The sequence below is a fragment of the Centroberyx affinis genome, unplaced genomic scaffold (genome assembly GCF_046629955.1).
Source record: "Centroberyx affinis isolate AG114_WGS23_722 - 3 ecotype Tasmania unplaced genomic scaffold, CSIRO-AGI_Caff_v1 ptg001894l_1, whole genome shotgun sequence".
NCBI lineage: Eukaryota > Metazoa > Chordata > Actinopteri > Beryciformes > Berycidae > Centroberyx > Centroberyx affinis.
This window is the reverse complement of record NW_027280261.1, coordinates 5,926-16,768: the sequence shown is the minus strand read 5'-3', so window position 1 is coordinate 16,768 and position 10,843 is coordinate 5,926. Positions and strand designations below refer to the sequence as shown.

General features: G+C 40.6%; 1 non-coding gene across 1 annotated transcript; it reads left to right on the top strand.

Moving 5' to 3' along the window:
• Window positions 1-5,992: 5,992 nt before the first annotated feature.
• Window positions 5,993-6,064, top strand: trnat-cgu (transfer RNA threonine (anticodon CGU)). The gene has a single exon. It is a non-coding gene; the product is annotated as a tRNA-Thr (tRNA).
• Window positions 6,065-10,843: the final 4,779 nt, after the last annotated feature.

The following is a 10,843-nucleotide window of genomic DNA, read 5'->3' as shown; positions in this document are numbered from 1 at the left end:
GAGTTGCTGCTGTATGTTTTGTTTTATGTGCTTTTAATGTTTGTTTGTATGTTGTTATCTTGGCCAGGGCTCCCTCCAAAAAGAGATCTTGTAATCTCAATGGGACTCACCAGGTTAAATAAAGGTTTAATAAAAAAAGAAAATACACAAAAATACACAACAAAGTTCAGTCACAGGTTCCAGCAGTCTGACACTTTAAGTTATTCATGTGTTAAATTTGGATGTCAGGGTTTTTTTTCCCAGTGTTTTTATCATTTGTGCAGCTTCCAAACAGAAACTAAAAACTGAAATAAAACATAAACTAAATGAAACTAAACTCTTTTAAACTTCATTAGGAGATTGCTCTCTACTGAGCGACTTTTGCTTTTTTACTATTTTCTTTTTACTCTATTCTTTTCCATTCACCTGGTTCTGTCTTCTTGATTTAATTTATTTTATCAGTTTGTTTTATTTTATTGGAGCGTGAAAACTCTTAGTGAGCTGGTTTTTAATGCTACACAATAAAAATTACTCACTTATTATTTATTATATTACACCTATTACAGTATTACTACTTATTACAATGAAGTTCATGGACGGGTAAAGTTTAAGGTTGGCCATTAGGAAACGGTCAGTTGAATGTGTGTGTGTGTGTGTGTGTGTGTGTGTGTGTGTGTGTGTGTGTGTGTGTGTGTGTGTAGGTGTGTTTGCACGTGTACAGAATCAGATATCAAACCTTTTGCTCTGATAAGAGCAAAACACACACACAGGCTGACAGACTGGTGCCTAAATGTGGAACTTGCACTGAGGAGAGTCAACAGATCACTTCAAAGAGTGTGTGTGTGTGTGTGGTGTAACTTGAGGTTAAACTCTATAAATAGAAGTCAAGTCAAACACACCAAGACACGACCTGACAGCATGCTCACTGCATGTGTGTGTGTGTGTGTGTGTGTGTGTGTGTCCCTGTTTATGATATATGATAGTGATGTTTGTGTGTTGATGTACTGACTGTACATACAGTTAGTGTGTAACTTTAGATACGGACAGTGTGTCAACATGGAAGAGCTGCTGCTACACATCACTTCTCAACTATCTAGTATTAGTAGTATTACTGTAGTAGTATTAGTGGTATTAGTAGTATTAGTATTAGCAGTATTAGTAGTATTAGCAACATTAGTAGTATTAGTAGTATTAGTGTAGTAGTAGTGTTAGTAGTATTAGTAGTATTAGTATTAGTAGTATTAGTAGTATTAGCAACATTAGTAGTAGTAGTAGTATTAGTAGTATTAGCAGTATGAGTAGTATTAGCAGTATTAGTAGTATTAGCAGTTTTAGCAGTATTAGTAGTATTAGCAGTATTAGTAGTATTCACAGTATTAGTAGTATTAGTAGTATTAGCAGTATTAGTAGTATTCACAGTATTAGTAGTATTAGTAGTATTAGCAGTATTAGTAGTATTCACAGTATAAGTAGTATTAGTAGTATTAGCAGTATTAGTAGTATTCACAGTATTAGTAGTATTAGCAGTATTAGCAGTATTAGCAGTATTAGTAGTATTCACAGAATTAGTAGTATTAGCAGTATTAGCAGTGTTAGTAGTATTCACAGTATTAGTAGTATTAGCAGTATTAGCAGTATTAGTAGTATTAGTATTATTAGCAGTACTGACCAGCTCATAACTCTCATTTCCTGTTGATTGAAAGTTTTTCACCTTTAGACAGCAGAGAGTCTCAGTGCTCAGTTCTGATTGGCTGAGTCCTGCCCCCTAAAAACACAGCTGTTGATTACATTCTAAATGAATCTAAATTAAAATGTAAATTAAAATCAGTCATTTATATTTAAGTGCATACACACACACACACACATGCTGCTGGTGTGAACAGCACACTGCAGTGGATTCTATTAGAATTTAAATTCAACTGAATGAGTTTTTAAAGTGTAAATTGTCTCTCAGTGATGTCAGTGCTGTTCTCAGTTTATGTAACTTCCATCATTCATGTTTTGATTATTTGTTTATTTGTTTATTTAAAGGATCCCCATTAGCTGATGCCATGGCAATCAGCTAATCTTCCTGGGGTCCACACCTGACATACTGTACATAACACATTACAAGATAAACATTAAATTACATTAATATACACTAAATTACATCAATATACATTAATATAAGAAATGCAAGCTTACATTGATATGAAATAAAAAAAAAATACATTCATGTACAATTCAAAGCCAGTCAACACTGAACGTACATTTACGTAGAATACTAATTAAAAATACAATATATAGATAATATTTAAAAGAATGAGAATTATACAACCCATATAAGTGTAATATGTAACACACAGGACAGAATATACATACTGACCAGGCGAAAACATGCTGTGTGTGTGTGTGTGAGTGTGTGTGTGTGTGTGTGTGTGTGTGTGTGAGAGAGAGAGAGAGAGAGAGAGAGAGAGAGAGAGAGAGAGAACATGTAAGGTAAGGAATAAATGAGTGAAAATGTTGTTGTGTTGTGTAAGAGAGAGAGAGAGCTGTATATGCAATGCCCTGTTTGATTGTGTGTGTGTGTGTGTGTGTGTGTGTGTGTGTGTGTGTGTGAGTGTGTGTGTGAGTGTTAACGAGCGTCCTTAACGAGGCAGCAGTGGAGGAGATAAGCTGTCGTTTTATTGGTCGGCTAAACGCCCTGCTGCTGATTAATGGCTGCTGTCACACACACACACACACACACACACACACACACACACACACTAAAATACAGACACACACACACACACACACACACACACACACACACACACACTGAACAGCAGCCGAAACAAACAGTCGCTCGTCCACCCATTAAACTCTCTCTCTCTATCGCTCTCTTGCTTTCACCCACTAAGCTCTCTCGCTCTATCACACACACACACACACACACACACACACACACACACACACACACACACACACACACTCACACACACACTCACACACACACACACACACACACACACACACACACACACACACACTCCAGTCGTTTCTCAGCCTTTATCTGATGTTTTCACTCCTTTCTAAACAGTCTAATGTGCAGATTTTGGACTCCGATTTGAAAGACTAAATGAAATTAATAAATCAAGTTTTAACAGAGTTTGTTTGTGTTTGAGGTCCAGCAGGTCCAGCAGGTCCAGCAGGTTCAGCAGGTCCAGCAGGTCCAGCAGGTCTAGCAGGTTCAGCTGGTCCAGCAGGTCCAGCAGGTTTAGCAGGTCCAGCAGGTCCAGCAGGTTCAGCAGGTTCAGCAGGTCCAGCAGGTCCAGCAGGTCTAGCAGGTCCAGCAGGTTCAGCAGGTTCAGCAGGTTCAGCAGGTCCAGCAGGTCCAGCAGGTCCAGCAGGTCTAGCAGGTTCAGCAGGTCCTGCAGGTCCAGCAGGTTCAGGGTTCGACCGAACATCAACCTGTCTCTTGTATTTAATAGTTGGATTAGTTTTTATCAACAAGCTGCTGGAAGCAGAGCTGGATCGAGCTCCATGGGACGAGAAACAAAATCCTGCTTCTGAAAACGATGGAAAGTCGTAGTAATTACATACACATACATACACATGCATATATACATACATACATACTGTACATACATACATACTGTACATACATACACATACATACACATGCATATATACATACATACATACTGTACATACATACATTCAATTACAGTTTCCCATTTGGCAGATGCTTTTATCCAAAGCCATAAAGCTAAATTCTGGTCCAACAGAACAGAGGAGCTACGAGGCAGAGCATAGAGACAGATAAAGAATTTTTTTTTTTTTTTTTTTTAATTACACAGTCCATCAGGACTGTGTACATACACATACACACACATAATATTCTCCACTCTCCAGAGTTTTGTTTTGACTCTTTCTGTCCATTCAAAGCTGTGTGTGTGGTGTCATGAACCAAAAACACTCTCAATCCATTTCTCCACGTTCATTTTCCAGCATCTCTCTGAGCCTTACCAAGAACAGGCCGTTTCTGTCTCTTTAAGGCTCATTAATATTAACGACCCCTCCGTTCCGATTGGCTAACCGTTTCCAGAGTGAAACGTGAGACTCCGCGGCCCGGCGGCTACAGGTAGGGAAAACTCTCCGGTAATAAACGACGACAACCGCTCAACCGCTTTGAAAAAAACTCTTTGTTAGTCTATTATTTCTTACAAAAATGATAATGAGCGAACCTTTGTGACGTCACAAAGTTACGGAAGTCCAAACGGCTCGTTTAGAGGCTCGCTGCACTAATATGGATTGTGTGGATTTAGTTTTAATACTTTCACCATGTTTAGATAGACCATCCAACTCCTTTATCACCACAGAGGAAGAGGAGTCCTGCTTTACACCATGTGGGACCTTTAAGGTCTTGAAGGTTGGTACTGTCTTGGTGTTGAGTACCGAAACATGTTGAGGTAAACTGTGTCACTAAAGGGCATTTTGACATGGAAATCAAAAGGACAGGTGCCTAAGCCCCCGAGTTGCTCCACTGCATCTTTATTCAAAAATACAGTGTATAGAACAGATGTTTCACCTGGTACCAGAGATCAGCCAATAGCAGATGGCGATTACAGCAGCATGGTTTTTACCACAAGTGCATTTATTTTTCTACTCCTGAATGCATAATTTCAGTCGTAATGAAATTTGAATGCAATAATCCAATTTTCATTTAACTACACTGTGACATGTCATATACAATGACGTACTAAAGCTCAGTGTACAATATGAATATAGGTGTGGTGGCCAAGTGGTAAGGCGTTTGTCTCGTAATCCAAAGATCACAGGTTTGAGCCCCATCCATGCCTCTGTGACAAGCTGTGGTCTGTATGTTCTGCTAGCAGAGGAGGGGACACGAGGCAAGACTTGACTTGATGGATCAAGAGAAAACTTGGGTTCTGGTGACTTGGAACTTGTACTTTGACATTTTCCAAAACCAAGTCTTGACTTGAGATCTTGTGTTTGTGTAAATGACTTAGATTGAAAGAGATGAGATTTGTTCCAGCAGACGACTGAATTTAAATTCTGTTTTCTGAATTTGTATGGAATGATTGAATTTATTGAAGTTGAAACTGATTATAGAAATCAAACTCATGATGCTCTTACCAAGTTTTTATCCTATTAAAACTAAAAACAACTGACTTGACTTGGTGTTCTACATTTAGACTTGGGACTTGACTTTAGACTTGTGCCTCAAGACTTGAGACTGACTTGGGACTATACCAATTAGTTGACTTGGTCACACCTCTGTCTCCTAGCTTCCACAGAGGGGAAAGTTACCTTCCACTAGTGAGGGGAGAAATGAGGCTTTCTGAAGCTTTGAACCCATTGCTTCAGAAAATGATTCAGTGTTTAGAAACACTGCACACTGGCGACATCTGCTGGTCAAATGTGTGCAATTGCAATGGGAAAACCCCAAAAAACACCTACAATGATTCAATGATTTGGAAGTTATTTGCATATATTTTCATTTAAGAGTAGTCAACAATATCCTGAATCCTGAATTTATGTAGAATATGTAGGTAAATAAGTAGAGCTTTTGTGTATAAATAAAGTATGTGACAATAGTATCGTTTATACAATATTTCCGTTCTTTTTGTAGACTTTCACATTTAAGAAGGGATTTATATGCGTATACCTTCATTTGTGTATGAAATAAACTTAATTTATTCGCTTTTACTGTAGATATTGGCAGGAAGGCAGATCAGGTGATGTGCAGGAAATCTGGAATCACTGACTGCAGATCAGCCCAAACTCATTTGAATCAGTCAGTTAGTATGAGCCTGAGTTATGACAACTGATTCGAGATCAGCAGTTGCCGTGCAATTTGGGTCGACCCCCGTACCGTCGAACCACCAAAAACTTTGACATGTTTCGAATCAGCATCACATAACGAAAGTTAATTCTCTGAAATCACGTGACGCTTTGTTTCAACACTACCTTCCACTATCTTATGATTTCGTAACTCAGTGTACAATCTGAAACGGCTACCAAAGCAGGCGTGGTGGCCAAGTGGTAAGGCGTTGGTCTCGTAAACCAAAGATCACGGGTTCGAACCCCGTCCATGCCTGAGTGACAAGCTGTCGTCTGTATGTTCTCCCAGTTTGTGTGCAGTGGAACTTTACCTTCCAATACTCCGTCATATACTGTGAGATTCATTCAAGCTTTATTGTCCAGTGAAAGAAGTTTCATTTGAAGACACACTTTAAATTAAATACACAATAAAAATAGAGCAAAACCGACCAAAATGTTCTGATCCTCTTCCTGAAACCGAACAGACTTTTGACGTACGTTTGATCCCGTTTGGTGTGATTCTGCATTTTATGTGGCCTGTCATGCAGATCCACAATTGGCTTGGAGAATTCCTCAGAAGCAGTTTGACCTGGTGGCTCAAAGTGCCGGACGGCTACGCAAAAGTTTTGAGGTTGTGGGTTCAGTCAGTCAGTGAATTTTCAAAGCTGGAGGGAAGACTGAAAAACTCTCAAACTCAATCTCAATACCAACATGAACTGCTGGACAGCTGTATGTGCGTTTTGTTGTTCTGGATTCAACATTTAAGCCCGTTATCCACTCGAAGTCAACATCGCAAAGACTGAAAAGCTTTGAGAAAAACTGCCAGAAGCCGTATGATCCCGTGGCTCATAGAGTTTACTGCCGCATGGAAGTAATGAGGTTGCCGCTTCAAACCTGATTAAGTGGTATGTTTTGAAAGCCAAGATCCAGAGGAAAGACTGAAATCTCTGAGAAAAGATGCCAGTAAGCTGGAAGACCCAGCGGCTCACAGAGTCTGAAGCTGCTGAGAGGTTTGAGGTTGTTGTTGGAGCTTCAGTCTGTTTTGAAAGCCAGAGGAAAGAGTGAAAAGCTCAGAGAAGAGCTGTGAGAGCGAAGGGGAGCTGGTGGTGCGATGGAGTCCTAGACCACATGGAGACGTCTGAGCATGTGGGCCGGGACCTGTCTAACATGTGTATGGGACCTGTCTAACATCTGTCTGTAGCAGCCAGTGTGGATTCCAGTCCTGGCAGCAGCCTGTCTGTTGCTCTGGATCTCTTTGCAGTCTGTCCACACTGTGTATTTCTGTGGATCTGCCTGTAGGGGGCGGTGTGTCTCTCTGTCAGCCGGTGTGTTTCCGGTCATGTTAAAGACACGGCAGACCGGTTTCAGCCACAACATTTCTCCTCCGTCGGGGACGGAAGCCACACTCAGACTGTCAGGTAGAGACAGAGAAACAGCCGCTGATCCTGCTGAGCTGTTTCTCACTTTGGGCTTCATCACCTTCAGCATCTGATTTCTACAAGTGTTCACACTGCTGACGACAACATGGAGACACTAAAGAGGGTCGCTGCGCTCGTCACTGTCACTTTTTACCCAGCCGTCCAATCACAGTGGAGGAGGGGCGGGACAAATACCACAAAGACCGACCGTCACATCCTACATGTAGAAAACTAAAAACGACAACAATGGAGGAGAAATGAATAGAGCTGGTCTCTGAGTCACCATGTCTGTACCAGATGACATCCCCGGACTACCACAGTGTCAACATGAAAAATGATGCTTGGAGGAACATTTCGTTCGTCTGTCAGGTAGGTGACAGTCAGCTAGAGTCAGCCAGCTGATCGGGAAAAAAGTCCAAAGTAGCGTAGCTTGCTAACCCAAATTAAATTTTATTATTATCCGTCCTCTCTCCCTACGTGCTTCAGCCTTCCCTTCATCCAGAGCGAGGACCAGAGCAAGTACTCTACTTTGTGCCGACGTGTTTACTTCTGCGGATATTCCGTATCATAGCAACCAAAGCGTCTCAGCTGAAGAAACACTGCGCCTCCGAGGCGCTCCCAGCTGGGCGTTTTCAGAAGAGTGCCTGGCGTTTTCAGCTGGGAAAAAACACTTTGGTGGACACACTGCCTGTGTGTCCAAACTACTAACGAACAGATTAAGGTATCGCCCACTTTACATCTACATTGGTAAAATGTCAGTTTACTGTCTGGATAATCAGCTCTGATCCTGAACATTGTGGCTGATCTCTGGGTTTCTAGTTCATGCACAGTGGCTTAGATTACTGATGTTGTATTTTACCAGCTATTTACCAACTAGCTAACCTCGACTGGCTAATGTTCAGCACATCACAGCCAGCGATCGCGAAGTTCTCACTTGACTTGGACAACAGCGAGGCAGCGTTAGCTCGCTAATGCTAAAGTTAGCTACTTGAGCTGAAACAAACTCCCAGAAGAACTCAGAAATGCCCCAACGCTGAACACTTTTAAAACCAGGCTCAAAACCTTTTTTTATTCTGCACTGCCTGTGCAACTTGATCTTTATTCTCTTTTTATGCATTTTAATTCTTTATTTATGTGCATTGTCTTTTAAATGTGATTTTAATGCAGTGTCACTTTTAATGTCTTTTATGTCTTTATTTTTCTTTTATTTATGTACAGCACGTTGAATTGCAGATGTGTATGAAATGTGCTATATAAATAAACTTGCCTTGCCTTGAAAACTGTGAAAACCCACATGTGAATTCAATGCACATGTGATTTATGGGCACATGTTGGTTTTCATAGGTGAACAGGTGAAAATTGACATTGACATTTTTAACTGTGAATCTCTTTACGAGTGAAATTTGTGAAACGTGAAAAACATAATGACAGATCTAATGGCAGGTGAAAAAATAAGTTCATGTGGAAAAAAAACAGAAATTAACATTTTTACATCTGAAGTAAAAAAATCTTCACATGTGAAAACCAACATGTGTCCAGAAAGCACATGTGCTGTGAATTCACATGTGGGTTTTCACATTGTTTTTTTGTGAGGAATGATATACTATGACATGCTATACAGATTTATTCAGTCTGTAATGCCCTTTGCTTTGCAGACAGTTTACAATAAAAAGACAATAAAACACTTCACACCAAATAAACACAATAAAAACACCTGATAAAAAGCACAGTAAACCACATTATAAATCACCAGGACATTTTCAACTCAGGCAGACATCAGCTGATAAGACCAGAAATTGTAGGGCAATAAAATGTCAGTGCAAAATACAAAGTACTGAGGCTACAGCCATAAAAACCAATGACAAGAATATAATATACAGTAGATTATCATTGGGGAAAGCGGAATACAATAAGACTGTTTCCACTGTTTTTGTCGTTTCCACTCGTTTTTCGCTGCCAGAGATCGATCTGCTGACTGTGTTGTTCAAATTATTAAGATTTTCATAGTGTTGCATTGGAAAGTTATTATAAAGTTATAGTTGTTATTGTTCATATATATTTAGTTTATCACATCAAACCGCCAGATAGCTAGCTAGCTGACTGTTGAAGTCCTGTCCCAAACGATTAGCATTCTGCTAGCAACAATCAATATAAAAAGTATTTGAAGGACGAAAAATCACAAAGCTGGTGTTAGCTGATGCTTTTTATTTCATGGAACAAAACGTAGTACAGCTAGTAAACCTCTGTTAGCACAGGTTGGTGCTTCTTGCAAATCACATTCATATTCTTGTAAACAGAATCGGAACCTGAAAAATAGAACTTGGAACCTGGAAAATAGAACTTGGAACCTGGAAAATAGAAGGAAAAAAGACAAAACTACACTGATTTACTGGTTAAGGAAGGTTTCAGCCCAGTTTAGACCCAACACCACATGGACTAAATGTGTGTGTGTGTGTGTGTGTGTGTGTATGTGTGTGTGTGTGTGTGTGTGTGTGTGTGTGTGTGTGTTTTGCCCGTTTAAACATTTGTATATCAGTGTGTTATGTGGAATTCTTAATGTTTATGTGTGTGTGTATTTGAATGTGTGTCTGTTCTTGTGTGTGCGTATGTCTGTATAAGTGTGTGTGCGTTTGTATTTGTGTGAATGTGTGTGTGTGTGTGTGTGTGTGTGTGTGTGTGTGTGATGCGAAGGGATTATCCAGGCTGTTATCTGAGCGCTGGCAGGCTCAGCAAGACACGACTACCGTTTATACACACACACACACACACACACACACACACACACACACACCTCCCTCCACTGCCTGACGATAATTGAAAGTGGCAGAGAGAGAGAGAGAGAGAGAGAAAGAGAGAGAGAGAGAGGGAGAGAGGTGTGGTGATGAGACGTGACTGGCATGCAAAACACACACACACACACATACACACACACACACACACACACACACACACACACACACACACACACACAATTCTACAGAGTAGTTTTACTCTGCAGCCAAACAGCAGTCAATTACCTCAGAGAGAGAGAGGGAAAGAGAGAGAGAGAGAGGGAAAGAGAGAGAGAGAGAGGGAGAGAGAGAGTGTGTTTGATTATTTCCTGTGGCTAGGGATTAGTGATTTTACTAGGAAGTAGACACACACATACACACATACACACACACACACACACACACACACAATTCTACGCACAGCCTCACAGCGTGGGCCCGGTGGGACTCGAACCCCCGACCTGCAGCAGAAGGAAATTCAGATGCAGCCAAAAATATCCTGAGACTTTAAAGCTCCAATATTGAACTTTTCTCTTTCAGACAGGAAGTGCATCGTTAGCCCCGCCCTCCTCCCCCTCATTGGTCAAGTTCACGACCCAGCACCTGTCACTCATCTTGATGAGCTGTCTACCATGAAGCAACATCCAGCCCGACGCCTCGTTCACCACCGACTGTTCTGTTCTGTTCTGTTACGTTATGGAAGTCCACCGACTGTATTCACATGGCGGCCATTTTGAACACTTGGGGTGGGACACTTTACCCAGAACATTTGTGTTTATATATAAAATTAGTGTTTCTTCAACACATAAGTGATTTAAAATAGACTTAACAGTTTAGGTTAGATTAGTTAGCAATCTAAGGAACAAC